We start from the raw sequence: 17,388 nt of genomic DNA on the forward strand, positions 1-17,388 counted from the left end.
CACTCATATTAGCTAGGAGAGGGAAGTGTTTGCTATCTGTGGCTTCCACAATTATTGATGTTTTGTTTGTATTCAGACATGATCATTAAGTGTGCTTGTTTTTGTCTTGCTCTATCATGGTCACAGAGTGGCCCTCTCTGATGTTGGCATTCTATGAAATTATTCTATGTGCAAAAAGAGAACACCATCATTTAGCTAGGAATGTCAGGGCAGTTAATAGGAACACTAAAGCCTGGTTGATAGTATCAGGCCAACTCCCAAATGTCAGGGGAGGCTTTTCTCTTTGTCATCATTCATTCATAAAGACAATTAGCTGATTTTTTTCTCTTCTTCGACAATTAGTTGATTTTAACTAAAAATGTACGTGGTGGCTTTGTTTTTACTCAATTCTGTACTATACCATCATGTGTATTTTTTAAAATGATTTTCTTCCAGTTTTACTGAGATATAATTGACATTCAGCACTGTGTAAGTTTAAGGTGTACAGCATGATGATTTGACTTCCATACATCATGAAATGATTCCCATGATGTTTAATGAATATCCATCATCTCATATAGATATAAAATAAAAGAAAAAAAATTTTCCTTGTGATAAGAACTCAGGATTTACTCTCTTAACAAGTTTTATATGTAATATACAGCTGTGTTAATTATACTAATCATGTATATTGTACATTACATCCCTAGTACTTATTTATCTTATAACTAGAAGATTGCAACTTTTGGCCACTTGTCATCATGTGTGGACACAAATGTGCTGCTTAATAAGCAATATGGGTGGAGTGACTCAATATTAATTTTACTAAGTTTAAGTTTTTATTATAACTAATGATGTGATCTTTTAAAAAATCCATTTTAATAATATTGGATGGACTTCCAATTTACATTATGGATTTACGTAGGGGAAATTTTATCATTAAAACTAATAATCCAAAAAGATTTGAAAGTGAATATGGAGAAAATAAAGCTGAAGTAGGAAATGGATTGTTTTTGTTTACTTCAGAGAATAAAGGTTTACATAAAGTAAAAATAATAAAGAGCAAATAGGATAGAAATAGTTAATGGCTAACATTTATTAGCTTATTAAATTGATAATATTAACTAACATTCTGAGTGCTTACTATGGGCCAAGTAACAGACATGCATTAATTCATTTACTCCTCGCAACAACGACATGAGATGAGTTCTAGCATTATTCCTATTTTACAGATGAGGAAAAAGAATTAGACAAGTTGCATAATTTACCTTAGGTCATCCAGGCTAATGTGTAACAGAAACAGATATGTGGTATGAAACCATGTCTGTGTGACTTCAGAGCCAGCCCTCAATCTTTATGCTGTCACTTTATTTTCTGAGGAGTTTCCTCTAGAAAGATCATCAGTCATAGGGTTTAAGATTATGAGACATCAGAGTGGCCATCCAGTGTGAGGACACAGAGAATATGATGCCAATCACTGATGAGGTCATTATTTTAGGCTAGATAATACAATTTAATACTAGTATAAAGATTGAGAAAGGTCATAAATAGTTTTCTGCTATAAAAAGCACAAGAACATTATCTATAGAGTGACCAACCTGAAACAATTCATCACATTATGCTCAGGCTATGTTGAGGCAATGATGTGAAGATAACTGATGCAAACAAATGTAATTATAACAGATATTTCACACAAAAAAAGATGGCTAGTACTTTTCATGACTCTGCCACTATTTCATAGAACATATGTTTTTTAGTTGGATAAAGTACAAAACTAGATCTCTCTCCTTGCAGTTGGAATTAAGTTTTAACAAGACTCATATTCTCAGGACTATTATATTTCTTTAGTGCATCACTAGATCATGAGTACAAAGGATTAATAGAAGCAGTGTTGTAAAATGATAAAATCCTTTCAGAAACTTGACAATAACTTGGCAAAATTCAAAAGCATTAAAAGTTTTCATACCCAGCTTCCTTACTACATACCAAAAATCTACCAAAAAAAAAGGAAAAGAAAAAAAAAGATTAAAATCTAAAATGCAGAAAAAAAATTGTGAACAAAGAATTTCATCAAAATATTTACAATGTTGGAAACATACTACATTTGCAATATCAGAGGAATATAGCTAAGTGAATCACATACCCAAATAATTTAATAAAATGCAGCCATTTATAATTTATCTTTTAATGTTTTTAATGATGTAAGGAAATCTTTATGCTATATCCAGAATAACAAAACAAAAAAACAAAAAAGTCTACACACATACATAAGATCACAACTATATACATGCATATACAGAGACTGGAGAGAAATATAGTATAATCTTCTTCATGAATATTTAAGAATAGTAATGATATATTATTTAAATATTCCTTAAAACTCTTCTTAACTTTCCAAATTTTTGACAAGTATAGTAGACATGTCTGTCACTTACTTTCCTAGACACTCATTTTCTAGAATCTACTGTAACCATAGACCCTTGAAAGGCAGACCTTACAACCTTTTCACTCACCTCCTCATGTCCAACCATGGATAATCATCTATCCCAAAGCCAGTCAAGGCACACTGGCAGCCCAACGCTAAATATTTCATGAAATGAACTGAGACAGAGAGATCAAAATCAATTACTAATAAGAATAGATGCTGAGCAGTCATAATTTAGAGTTGTCGCTGGTGGTTCTAATGGGCACTGAACAATAAGAGTAAGAAGGTGGTAAGAGATAAAGAGAAACCGAGTAGCACAACAGCAGATAGAAAGGTAGAAAGCAGATTTTAGAGTTCATAGGGCTTCTGAAAATAACAGAGTGGTCTCAGTTCCCGACATCCCAAATCCAAATTCCATGAAGCCCAACATTAATTATTTTCATTCTTTGGAATCCTGAGACATCTGTGGATTTATAATAAACAACTTTTTACTTGACCTAGTTTAAGTTGGTTTCTGTACCTTGAAACCAAAAGAATTTGACAGAATAAATGAAAGAAAATGTAGCAGAACATCTTAATATACTTCCCTTCTTATGAAAAAATGGAATGGGAGTATCAACTGGAAAACTACAAGTTTCAATTGTGTCCCTGTGAATATAAAATTCAATTGTATTTTGCGTTGCAGAGTTAACATGTTTCCTTTTATATGACTAGTTGAAGTTTCATTTAAAAGCAGAAAAATGAGTCAGAGAGACTGACAGAAGGGGAAGTCCAAGAGATTCCAAGCATGAGAAGTATTCAAAACACTGATGCTGGTTCTGATATGTAGAAGAAAAAATTCCTCTACCTAATAGCTAATGTCAACCCCCAGCTGACAGGAAATGAGGACCTCTGCCCTGCAACCATAAGGAATTAGACTCTGCCAACAGCCTGAATGAGCTTGGAAGTGGATTCTCCCTAGAGCCTTCTCATAAGAACTCAGCTACCCAGCACATTGATTTTGTTCCTTATGAAATCCAGAGCAGAGAAACGAGCTGACTAAATTTAGACTTCTGACCTATGGAATTGTGCGATAATAAATTTGTGTATTTTAAGCCTCTAAGTCTGTAGTAATTTATTATGGTAGCAATAGAAAACTAATATACTATCTTAGATCATCTGTACCCAGTTGAGCATTCAGATGACTACAGACACATAAGAATCACAGCTGAGCCTAGCTCAATTGCTGATCCACACAAGTGTTTGATGTTTTAACCCACCAAATTTTCGGATGATTTGTTAGGTAGTAAATGATTGATATAGAAATAAGTACTGCTGTATTAAAAGTCAAAGCAAATGGCATTGACTTGGAGACTGGGTGAAGGGTGGAGCCTTGAAAAGTAGAGAGTAAATTGTTAGTAAAGGCTGAATATATGGTGATGAAACTGCAACAGGAAGTTAGAAGTAGAAATCAGGTGCCTGATAATATATTACAGTAAGAGTATGGATAGTGAGAAGAGCATAGTTAGATCCCTGGGAAACAGAAACACTTAAGGGATTCGGAGAAAAAGAGGGTATCAGTAAAGGAGATTGACAAGTAGTGTTTGAGGAAATAGGCAGAGAACCAGAAAAGAGTGATTCAAGCAAACTGATAATGATGGAGGGGCCAGAAAATTGTTTGTGTATATTAATGTGTGTGTGTGTATCAGAAAAAAAATCTATAAGTATATACAGTGAAATGGTAATGGTAATCATCTTTGAATAATAGAATTACTATTGATTTTTTTCTCCTTTTTATTAACATTTTCTAATTTTCCTATTAAAAATATGTGTAAGCCAAGGGTTTTCTTTTTTTTCACTTTAACATTAATGAAGGTATCTTCCTCTACAAAGAATGCTCAGAAATACTAAAATTCCACAGAGAAATAAATAAAAAGGAAAAAGAAGTGTTCACTTGATCTGGCTATTAATAGATTTTTCACAATTTAAAAACCATTTCATTTATCAACAGAGGAATGGATAAAGAAGATGTGGTACATATATACAACGGAACATTAGCCATAAATAAAATGAAATAATGCCATTTGCAGCAACATGGATGGACCTAGAGATTGTCACACTGAGTTAAGTCAGAACGATAAATATCATATGATATTGCTTATATGTGGAATCTAAAAAACGGGTACAAATGAACTTATCTACAAAAGAGAAATAGAGCTACAGATGTAGAAAACAATCTTATGGCTACCAGGCGGTATGGGAGAGGAAGGACAAATTGCAAGATTGGGATTGACATATACACACGACTATATATAAAATAGATAACTAATAAGGACATCCTGTATAGCACAGGGAACTCTACTCAATACTTTGTAATGGCCTATATGGGAAAAAAATCTTAAAAAGATTGGTTGTATACATATATGTATAACTGATTCACTTTGCTGAATCACCTGAAACTAATACAACATTGTAAATCAACTATACTTCAATAAAAATTAAAAATAAAAAAGGAAGAAAAAAAAATTTTTTTAAGTAAAAAAAACATTTCATTTGAATTTGGAAGATGAATGGAGGTTGAGGAATAAATGGGAGCATCCACTTCCCAGAGATGTCATAAGCAATAAACAAGAAAAAGTAGGTAAAGAGCTTGACCAGTGCCTTAAACATATTAACAGAGTAAGCACTCCATTAGTGAACACCAGTTAACAATTTTAGGGAAGGATGACAATACCTATATCATGGTGGACATATTTTGGATATAGGTTACCTTCAGTAAATCCTTTGGCCTCTTTTAATCTCAGTTTCCTCATCTATAAATTGAAAATAGGATATCTACATATATTTCCCCAGACAGTTAAGAATTTGATAACATGTGCAAAGTTCAAGCTCTAAGCTTTGGCTTAGAAATATTTCTGAATTACTGAATAAAGAGGTGGAGAGAGCAAGCCTGTAACAACCCTTGCAGGAAGTCTGGCTATGAAATAAAGGAGTGATTGTGATCAAGGTACACAGAGCTAAGGGAGAGTGTTTCAAGATAGGAGAAATTAAGTATATATATTTATTTTCAGAAGAGAAGGAAACAGTGAAGAGTGGTAAGATGAAGCTATGAAAAAAGAAATGATGATTAATTTGTAAAACAATATTTTTGAAGAAATGGGACTGGATGGGCTCTAAAGCATGGGAAAGGCATTTATCTCAGTGATCTTTCCTGTGACACAAAATGTAAGGATAGGTATCAATATGGAGAACCAAATCTAGGAAAATATTTTTTTGGTGTGTCCCAGCATGAGTGGGCTTCCACCTGAAGCTTGGAGAATATTCATTTTTGACCCCACAAGTTTGAAAACAATAACAAAAATAATAATTTCCTTGTTTTCCTTGGTGTATTATAAAAGCATCCCTTCCCCCACAAAAAAAGGGAAATTTAGAAAGGTATTTTTATTGAATAAAAAAATTGAGAGAAATATATTGACTTACTTGAGTAGTGCCTTATATAAACACCTTACCCAAAAATTATTGCTAGGTCCCAGATATCTTTATACAATTAAGCCTCAGTAATTTGAATTCCCACTTCATATACACACTGGTTAACACAAGGTACGTGCTTGTTCCCTTAGTACGCTGAATTAACATTTTGAACACTTAATTTTGGGGGTTCTGTAAAAGGAATGTTTTTAAGGTATTTTTGGCAGGTGCTTTGGCTAGCTTCACTGAATCTATTCATTAGTACAAGGGAGCATTTTCCACTAGTTACAGACCAAACCTAAGGTAAAGCTTTACTGGGTAAACATTCCTGTTTACTTGTCATGGTAAATTATTTGATTTATGGTTGAACTAGTTTGCTATACACAATAGTTTTGTTTGATAAATTAATAAATAAAATATAGGGGCCAAGACAGATGGCTGGTAATATGTTAAGGACAATATAACACTGTGACGTTTTAAATAAAGTGAATGATAATATAATTTGTATAGCTATATTGCAATTATCATCACCATCATCTTACTTTCATGTGGAGCTGAAGTTTCTCCTAGACAATGAATATGAACATAATTCATATTTAGTAACTATTTTGGTTATGCCTTTGTATTGGCCAGGGTTTTCCCTGAATATATGAAGAGATTTGTTTTAAGAAATCGGCTTACCTAATTATGGAGGTTAACAAGTCCAAAATATATGAAGAGATTTGTTTTAAGAAATCGGCTTACATAATTATGGAGGTTAACAAGTCCAAAATATGCAATTATCATCACCATCATCTTACTTTCATGTGGAGCTGAAGTTTCTCCTAGACAATGAATATGAACATAATTCATATTTAGTAACTATTTTGGTTATGCCTTTGTATTGGCCAGGGTTTTCCCTGAATATATGAAGAGATTTGTTTTAAGAAATCGGCTTACCTAATTATGGAGGTTAACAAGTCCAAAATATGCAGGGTGGGCTAGGAGGCTGGAGACTCAGGGAAGAGTCAATGCTGCAGTTCAAGTCGAAGGCAGAATTCCCTCTTACTTGGGGGAGGTCTGTCTTTTGTTCTATTCAAGCCTTCAGCTGACTGGATGAGACCCATCCACATTATGAAGGGTAATCTGTTTTACTCAAAGTTCACCAATTTAAATATTAATCTCATCTAAAAACACCCTCACAGAAACATCTAAAATAATATTTGACCACATATTTAGGCACCATAGCCCAGCCAAACTGACACATAAAATTAGTCACTTTGCCCATTCTTAATTGTAGTCAAGTTTAATGCAACTTTTAAAATTGAGCTAGAAGGATACATACCTGTCAGAAATAGAGTTGAGTGTAATAAATCACTACCAGGGAGAAAGCTGTCAGATGCCCATACTCACCTCAATCACTTCTGCTATTCCAGATAAATAAATTGTCCACAATAAATTGACTGTCTCTGATCTCCACCCCTGCTTCCCAACCCCTACACCTACTGGAAGAGCCACCAATGTTAGTCTTACATCAGGCTTATTCAAAATGCAAGGAGGCAGTAAGTAGCCTGTTCTGTTTCTCCCCTCCTCTCACTCCCCGTCTCCTTTCCTCTGCTTCCCTCCTCTCCCCTCTTCTCTTTGGCAGCCTCTAAGCCCAGAGACTTGGGATCACTGGCTCTGGAGAGATGTGTTTGACATCTAATACCTTACACAGAAAGGAATGCAGACATGACAACTGGCCCAGTCAGGCAAGGGCAATAATAGCACCAAACTCTTAAGATGGTCATTCCTAGACAGGAGAGTGCAGAGGGTAAAATTTCTGATTTCTTACTCAATGCACAAGTGCATTAACATACATATATTTTGTAATTTTTAAAAATATGTAAAAATGTAGGCCATCTAATTGCAATAACTCAGATGAACAGGATATGCATATTTATGATACACATGTCAAATACACTATTACCAATGGCACAAACAAGACAGAAATTTATTCTCACACAAGTTAAAGGCCCATGCTGGTATGGCAGTTGTACTATACAAATTAATCACAGGGTCAGCTTCCTTCTATCTTGTGGTTTGCCCACATATAGGTTCCTAGATGACTCACTACCACCTATACAAGAGTAAAGAGGAAAGAGGGAAGGAAAGATATTTCCCTTTTCTTTAAGGGTATTACTTACAGGAGGCAGAGATTATGTCTGTTTACATGCCATTGCCTAGTACACAAACATACCTTGCTTGAAGGGAGACTGGGAATCTTTAGTCTAGATGACCTTATCGGTACTATAAGAAGAAGGAAAATGGATAATAGGACGTAAATAACCAGCAGTGTTGACCACATATCTAAACATTAGCTTAATTATATACATGTGTGTATATATATATAATTATATATATGTTATTTATATTATTTATATATAATTATATTATTTATATAATATATATATAATTATATATTTTATATTATATATAAATATATGTAAACTATATATAAATATATAATATAAATTTTATATATATATATATATATAATTAGGAGCTTTGCTTTAGCCTAATTATCCTTTTCACAGTGGTCAAAAGATACAAGTAAAAAATATATATATATATATGCATGTGTGTATTTGTACATGTATACATATATACATATCTAGAGGAAAAAATAGTATGATTCATAGCTTGAAATTAATTAAAATTATAAATACTCATCTGCCATTATGGTGATATAACATAACTCTGTCAATAAGAATTTGCTTTATGTCATGAGGCATACTAGATTCATTTTGATTGATTTTGAAAATTTATAAGCACTAGAAAATTTCTCTGTGGGTATAAAATAAACTGTGAGGTTTATTCATTAACTATTCACATGAAAAAATCTCTTCATAAATAAGTACCAACCATTGCCACAATTGGGCTGTAACAAACCATCCCACAACCCTGATCTACAAAATAACAATCATTTATTCTTGCTCTCACACATCTGTGTGCTGGCTGGAAGTTGGCTGACTTAAACTGAACTTGGCTCCAAGCTATAAGTTAGGTCCAAGTCTGCTCCATATGTCTTTCTTGGATCAGTGGGACTAGTGGGCTACCTGGGACATGTTCTTCATGTGACAATAAAAGAAGCACAAGAGGGCAAACTCAACTGCTGCATTATTTTTTTAGGCCTCACTGTGTCATGTGTGCTTAACAGTTCATTGGCATTGCTAGTCAAATGGTCATGACCAAAATTAAGGGCTGATGAAATACATTCTGCCCACCTTGAGACATGGCAAGGGTGTGGATATATATTACTATTAATAGGAGGCAAAAATTGGGACCACTCAATCAATCTACCATAAGATGTTATTTTGTACCATTCCAAAGTGGATGTAATTTCACTTTGTGTATTAGACTTATTTCTATAAACTAATTCGTTTATTAAATCCTTACTTGACTGCTATTATATATGAGGCACAGACTTTTTTCAAAAACAATTGAAGATACATCTCGTGCTTTATAGAAAATCAGTCTGGTGAAATATTATAACAAAATCAACAGAATTATAGCATAATGTGGTAAGTTCAGTGATAAAGATATGGAGAAGATAATACACAAACATGAGGAGAGGCATCTCTTTCAGCCTAGAGAAAAGGGAAGAGTATTGAGAAGATTTCCCGGAAGAGATGTTTTAAAAAGCCCTGTGGAAAACAAGGGAATTAAATTCTATCAGTTATCTTTTGATGTATTAAAACTTCCCAGAAAACTCTCAGAGGAATTTTACTCACGTCTTTGGGTTTGCTGGGGTGGTTCTGCTTACGTATTCTCCATTCTCCGTTTGGAGCCAGTAGCTAGCCAGGGTATATTCTTCTCATGGTGATGGCAAAGAGCTAGAGAGACAGCATAAACACATGGTGTTCCACCTTCTAAAATTCCATTGTCGAAAACAAGTCACATGAGTGAGCTCAACATCGAGGGGTAGGGAAGGAAGTGTACTCCTTTTTTGTGTGTGCTGGTAGAAATTGAGAGGTTGCAGGGCAAATGATTACAGGGAGGGGGGAAAGAATTGAAGCAAATAATTCAACCTACCAGACAAGTAAAAAACTCACCCCAAACCCAATTTCCTATAAATACTGACCTAGCTAGCTAGCTATCTTACAATAAATAAAAAAATAAATATATAAAAGACATAAATACATAAAAATAGGTATTTAGTCCATATCATGTGATTTAGTCCATATGATGTGATAGGCACTATATGTTTGGACATTAACAAATATTTATTATTAATATGCACCACACTAATTCCTACAGCATTGGGAATTCTCATTGATTCCATGGTCCATAATGACAACATTGATTTAATATTTAGTTATAATTTTTATATCATTTTTCTATATTTTCACAGAATTAATTTGTAAGATAAATATATAGATACATCAATTAAAACTTTTATTAGGGCTTCCCAGGTGGCGCAGTTGTTGAGAGTCCGCCTGCCGATGCAGAGGACACGGGTTCGTGCCCCGGTCCGGGAAGATCCCATCATGCCGCGGAGCAGCTGGGCTCGTGAGCCATGGCCGCTGGGCCTGTGCGTCCGGAGCCTGTGCGGGAGAGGCCACAATGGAGAGAGGCCCACATACCGCGAAAAAAAAAAATTATTAAATTCTCAGGACAAATTTTCATAGTGTTTTTTTTTTTTAATTTTGTTAAACATAGTAACCTAGGACTCAATTTTGTAAATTGTCTTTACTAAAGTGAAGTACAGTGACCATTAACAGCTAGCATGCATTGAGCTCTTACAGGCACTTTATATACATTAATTCATTAAATGCTCACAGAAATTCTTGAGCTTGATATTACAATTATTTTACAGATGAGGTTCAGAGAAGTGAAGTTCCTCATGATCACAAAACTAATAATAAAAGTTTTTCCTTACCCATTTATGCCTATCTGTAGTTTAATATCTTAAACATAAATCTGCTTTTCTTTAATTATCAAATATTTCTGGCAACAATAATCCAGATTTTTTTCCTACTAAATTATAATGCCCTTAATTATTTTATTCATTTATTCATTAGATGTTAATTGAACAGTTACAATGTGCAAGAAATTACCGTAGGAATTGGGGACAAAGACATTAAAAGGATGATATAGTCCATTATCCTCATGAATCTTTTAGTCTAAAAGGTTTAACAAACATGCACTGACTGAATGGCTGACTAATGACAGTGGGCCTGCCCATCTTTCCCCTTCAAATTTTGTTTTCTCCACTATTTGCCTGAAAACCACAAAATGGAGATTTTTCAAATTGTTCATAAACTAAAGATATGTATCTGAAATAAGAACTAAATAAATCACCTATAAATAAACTAAATCAATCAGTTAGAATTCTTTTGATTGTGACAGGAAATGCAATAAAGTTGGAAGCCGCAAAAAAGGAGGGGATACTGGCTAACATACAGAAAAAACATACAGTGTTAGATCTATCTTCAGGTCAGAAACAAAACTGCACCAAGATCAATTCTCAGGCTTTACTCCCTTTGGAGGCCCTGATCTTATGCCATGCTCCTCCAATTAACAAAAATGCTTCGCTATTTCCAAGCCACTCATAATCATAACTAGTGTTGAAGAGAGGATCTGCTCTGGCATTCACAGCAAAAGTCTTGAAGTATACTTTAATTGGACCAGTACTTCTGCTCACCCCTGAAATTAGCTCAGTGACTAGATCAGGATTGCTTCAAGCCAATGAGTTTAGCCCTGAAACAGAGAGGGGTAACTCAACTGAAACCTCATGGCTGAGAAATGCAAGTTCCCCATATGAGTGTTAAGAGACTTTTGCAAATATTTTTGGAGGGGTGGCTAAGCTTTATTTTACATAGAATAGGTTGCCAATTTGCTTCAGTTGAGGTATTATTGAATAATTCTACTGACCACAATCATTCATTTAGCAAATGTTGACTAAATGCCAGACTTCTATTAGTTAGGTATACCATAAAATTACCCAGAAGAGAATAAGATATTGGTTTTGATCTTAAAAAATATATATTTTCTCTGACTTAATAAACTGTAATAAACAATCTAGATAAAACTATCTAAAAGTATCTACTGATAAAAATAAATAAATCTTTTTAAAACTTGATAGGATAGAAGCAGAAGAAATCTTTGTTAGCCTTTCCTTTTTTCTATAAGTGGAGAAAAATTACCTGGACTTTTGATTAGAAAATGTAAAGCAAAGGTTTTATTCTGGAATGAAAAGTTTAAAAAGAGGTGCTGTATTAATGTTTATTGTTTCCTTCATGAAAATGGATCTTTGGTAAACTTGGATTAAGACAATGTTTCTCTGAAAACTATTTGGGGAAGATGTGATATCCATGTGTCTGCCTATCCTTATTCAAACAGTTACTCATAAGGGATAGATAAAACCAAGACACTAGATAAAGGCAAGAAGGAAAAAATTGACCTCAAGCACATGGGGCAGGACCAAGAGTTCTGCAGTCCAACCTGGATAGTTCACCTGTAACTTCCTCACATGTTATTATTCCACACTGGGAAACTTAACAATGTAGAATGATCATTGTCAGACAATGTTTTAGTTTGGGAGTGAGGCGTTAGGTTCATGGGTGTTCATTTTATTATTATTAGGCTGTAAAACATTTATGTCACATATATTCTTTCATAACCATCTAATACTGTATTTTAAGATACAATAAAGGCAAATAATAAAGAAATTGGTAAAATCAATGCACTGGGATCCTATAAAACATGATTTGAAGAACAATGTATAATCACACAAAAATAAGTCTGCAATACATTACTAAAAATTACAAACTCATATGAATCATAATATTCAATTTTTACAAATACATGTGTATAATATAGGTAGATAAAGGAGTAGAGGGAATTATACAAAAATGCTAATATAAATTATTAATAGTTGGTGGGGTTACACTTTTTCTTTCTTTCATTTGCAAATCAGTATAGAATTTCAACAATAAATATATACTACCTTTGGAAAATAGTAATATATTAATCTGAACTAAGTTATAGTTATTTTTAAAAATGTAAGTTCTTAGATTGACTAAATCTAAGATATTTATAAGACAATAATATATTTGGAAAATTTACTTGGAGGATGCCTTCTCACTAAAATAGGTCAACTCATAAATCCTCTCTTAAGTTGAATGTAAAACAGTTTTATGAGTCTGGTTTGCAAGAGAAGTTGGGAATGGGGTAGAGGGAATAGAGAGGAGGTCTAAGTCAATGCAAGACTTGGAATTTATACTGTTAAGTCTTCCCAAGGTATAGGAAATCACCATCACTGAATGTTTTTTTCCACTTTGAACCATTTAACCTGAGAAAGACTATCAGTATATCTGAACCTCTACCAACATTGCTAATTGTTGCTAACGAAGATCTGGGTAACTTGGAAAAAAATGTTAACAATTAAATAATTTATATTCTTTTCATTTTAAGTCATTCTAGTCAAGTAGAGAATTAAGCAATAATTACCTTTCTTACTAAGTAGAGAGAAGGAAGGAAAAAATCTTTCCTTTAGCAGTTGAAAGAAAATTAACAAATTTTCTGTCTTTTGGCCAATAATATGTCACATAAAGGCACAAAGGGAAAAGATTATAAAGAAATAAATTATTATTTATAATTATTTATAAGTTTTTACAAAAGTCAACTTTTTTCAGTAGTTAATTTTTTCAAAAAATAAACAAGAAAATAATTATACTGTCTAAATATTACTATAATGAAAACTTTTTCTACTGTCTCAAAGTACTATTATTCATTTTTACATGTCCACATTTTTCATTTATTTTGGTAAATTTAATTTACCAAAGAATATGCATACATTTAATCAATTTAATTAATTGATATTTATAAAATTAATTTCCAGAATTCCCCCCAAAATTGATCGTTCAGAAGTTGACTATCTAATTTGTAGGCTTTCAATACTTTCTTTTCTACCAGGTCCTTATTGATAATTTTGCTAAACAAAGGTAAAGTTAGACAAGCATAATAGCATTGAACCTAACTTGTTCTTTCCCCAAGATGGTACACTAGCTGGAAGAGATCAAAAATGGTATTGGGAAAACTAGACAGCTACATGCAAAAGAATCAAACTGGACTACTTTCTTGCACCATGTATAAAAAGAAACTCAAAATAGATTAAAGACTTAAATGTACGACCAGAAATCATAAAACTCTTAGAAGAAAACATAGACGGTATGTTCTTTGACATGTTTTAGCAATATTTTTTGGATATGTCTTCTCAGGCAAGGGCAACACAAGCAAAAATAAACAATGGAACTACATCAAACTAAAAATCTTTTGCACAGCGAAGGAAACTATCAACAAAATGAAAAGGTAACCTACTGAAGGGGAGAAGATATTTGCAAACAATATATCTGATAAGAGGTTAATATACAAGACATAAAAAAAAACTTAACATCAAAAAAAAGAAACAACCCAATTAAAAAATGGGCGGAGGACCTGAGAAGACATGTAGATGACCAAAAGACATATGAAAAAATGTTCAACATCACTAATCATCAGGGAAATGCAAATCAAAGCCACAATGAGATATCACCTCGCACGTGTCAAAATGGTTATTACCAATAACAAGTGTTGGCCAGAATGTGGAGAAAATGGAATCCTTGAAATTGATGGTGGGAATGCAAATTGGTGCAGGCACTATGGAAAACAGTATGAAGTTTCCTCAGAAAATTAAAAATAGAACTATTATACGATCCAGCAATTCTACTTCTGGGTATTTACCCAAAGAAAAAGAAAACACTAATGCAAAAAGATATATGCAAGCCTACGTTTACTGCATAATTATTCACAATAGCCAATATATGGCAGCAACCTAAGTCCCATCAACAGATGAAGGAATAAAGAAGCTGTGATACACACACACACACACACACACACACACACACACAATGGAATATTACTGAGTCATAAAAGAATGAAATCTTGCCATTTGCAACACACGGATGTACCTAGAGGGCATTATGCTAAGTGAAATAAGCCAGACAGAGAAAGACAAACACTGTATAATTTTACATATTGTGGATTCTAAAAAGCAAAACAAATGAACAAACATAACAAAACAGAAACAGAGTCATAGATACAGAGAACAAATAGGTGGGTGCCAGAGGGGAGAGGGGTGGTGAGATGAATGAAATAGGTGAGGAAAATTAAGAGGCATAAAGTTCCAGTTACAAAATAAATGAGTCACAGGGATGAAAAGTAACATTGTGTGGAATATAGTCATAATAATATAACATCTTTGTATGGCGACAGATGGCAACTAGACTTATTGTGGTGATCATTTCGTAATGTATAGAAATATCGAATCACTGTGCTGTGCACCAGGAACTAACATGGTGTCGGATGTCAATTATACTTCAACAAAAGAACAAACTCATAGAAAAATGATCAGATTTTTGGTTACCAACAGCCGGGGGTTGAGGAAGGGGGAATTGAATGAAGGTGGTCAAAAGATACAAACTTCCAGTTATAAGATAAATAAGTGTACTAGGGATGTAACGTTCAACATGATGAATATAATTAACACTGATGTATGTTATATATGAAAGTTGCTAAGAGAGTAAATTCTAAGAGTTTTTATCACAAGAAAAAAAGTTCTTTTTTCTTTTTCTTTTATTTTGTACCTATATGAGATGATGGATGGTCACTAAACTTATTGTGGTAATGATTTCATGAAGTATATAATTCAATTCATTATGTTGTATACCTTAAACTTATACAGAACAGTATGTCAATTATATCTTAATAAAACTCAGAGAAAAAAATAATAAATTTATATACTTAAAAAAGACATGTGCTTCCCATGAATGTTGAGTGACCAATAATCAGAAAAAAAATAAATAAATGAAAGACTTGTTCAAGAATGAGGACTAGAGGATATAAGATATAGAGAAACTTATGTCCCAGCCAAAATCATAAGATTTTGAAAACAGCAGGTAAAGGGTTTGAGGTTGAAAAAATTAGGGAACTCTTGTTAATAATGAATAGTATAAGAAACCTTTTTAAACATTGTTTTTAACAGAAATTATGAATATAATAAGAGGTCAGTGGAATGACAGAAATGCTAAAATGCATTATTATGCAAAAGATGAGCATGTAAGAAGGGTAGAAATGAAGCAGAATAAAAACAGGCAATTTTTATTTTATGCTTAAACTTTCATCTTCCTATATCATCTCACCAACCTAAGAAACACATATGTGACATTTCCCCCTACCTTGCACCCTCATTCTTCAGTTTGATGGTTTAACGCAAACACTTGCCTTGCCTAGGACAAGCTTGCCATCTAGTGACAATGAACTTGTAACTATAGAATATGGGAACGCACTTAGTGCACACAAACATGCATGCATTGCCTCAAAACTTCAACCATTCTTTTTTTTTCCCCCAATAAACATTTATACAGTTCCTATTATGAGCTGGGATGTGGAGATACAATGATTGGAAAAAATTAATGTGGTTCCTAAAACTGTAGCGGGAAAGATAGAAATTATTCAAATAATCACCAATTAAATATAAAAATAACAAATATAACCACTTCTATAGCACTGACTCTGTGCAGAATAATTCATTTAATACTTATAACAATTCTATGATAAAGACATTATCTTCATTTTACATATCAGAAAACTGAAGAAGAGAGGTTAAGTAACTTCCCCTAGGTGTGAGAGTAGAGCAGGATTATAAAACTCAAGACTGTTTCACTCCCAAATCTGTGCTTTTAATTGCCTCTGAATGTAAAACTGAAACTGTGATATATGCAAGCAAGATAATATTAGGACTGGACAACATTCAATCATTCAACAAATATCTACCAAACTCCTACAATGTACCAGATACTATGTTTGGCCTGTAGATAAAGAAGCAAATAAAACAAAGATGAGATAGACACTCTAATGTCATGGAGCTTATATTATAAACACATACAGGCGTGCACACACAAACACACATAAGAATTAATATATAATTTCTAGGCTGTTATATGCCAAGAAATTAGTAAGGCAAGTAAGTGATTAGTGATGGGTAGGTGAAGAGGCATGCTATTTCCAGAGCAGTGGCAAAGTCCTCTCTGAGGAAATCTGTAGTGAGTCCACTACAGATTTCCTTAGAGAAGGGTAAAAGCTTAGAAGTGAGACTAGTATTTTAATTGGACTGAATGATGATAAATAATGGTTTGTTTTTAAAATCAAAATGAGTAGGAAAGTTAAGGAACAGGTCAGGGAAGGGAGATCCAATAAAACATGTTTGAAGCTGTAAAATATACATATACTTGTTGCTGTGATTTATATTTTGAAGAAATTGAAGGTAAAATTTATTTAGAACTGTGTTATGTCGCTGAACTGGGATTACGGTAGATTTACATGTTATGAGCAGATGTCAGTACCCACATATTCATAATACAAAGATAGATGATTATATCAGCCAAAGGTTTTGCAAAAATAGATCATGGTTTTTTGGTTTTTTTGTTTTTTGGGTTTTTTTTGCGGTACGCGGGCCTCTCACTGTTGTGGCCTCT

The 17,388-nt window shown here is 33.3% G+C and overlaps 1 long non-coding RNA gene across 1 annotated transcript in view; it reads right to left on the bottom strand.

The window, feature by feature from the left end:
* LOC137219057 (uncharacterized) overlaps positions 1-17,388 on the bottom strand; it is a 30,405-nt gene that overhangs the window by 7,030 nt on the left and 5,987 nt on the right. The window contains exons 2-3 of the long non-coding RNA XR_010940965.1: positions 9,604-9,705; positions 8,070-8,119 (exon numbers count right to left, since the gene is read on the bottom strand). This is a non-coding gene — a long non-coding RNA (uncharacterized lncRNA). The remainder of the gene's footprint in view (positions 1-8,069; positions 8,120-9,603; positions 9,706-17,388) is intronic.

Source organism: Pseudorca crassidens, chromosome 2 (genome assembly GCF_039906515.1).
Source record: "Pseudorca crassidens isolate mPseCra1 chromosome 2, mPseCra1.hap1, whole genome shotgun sequence".
Taxonomy (NCBI): domain Eukaryota; kingdom Metazoa; phylum Chordata; class Mammalia; order Artiodactyla; family Delphinidae; genus Pseudorca; species Pseudorca crassidens.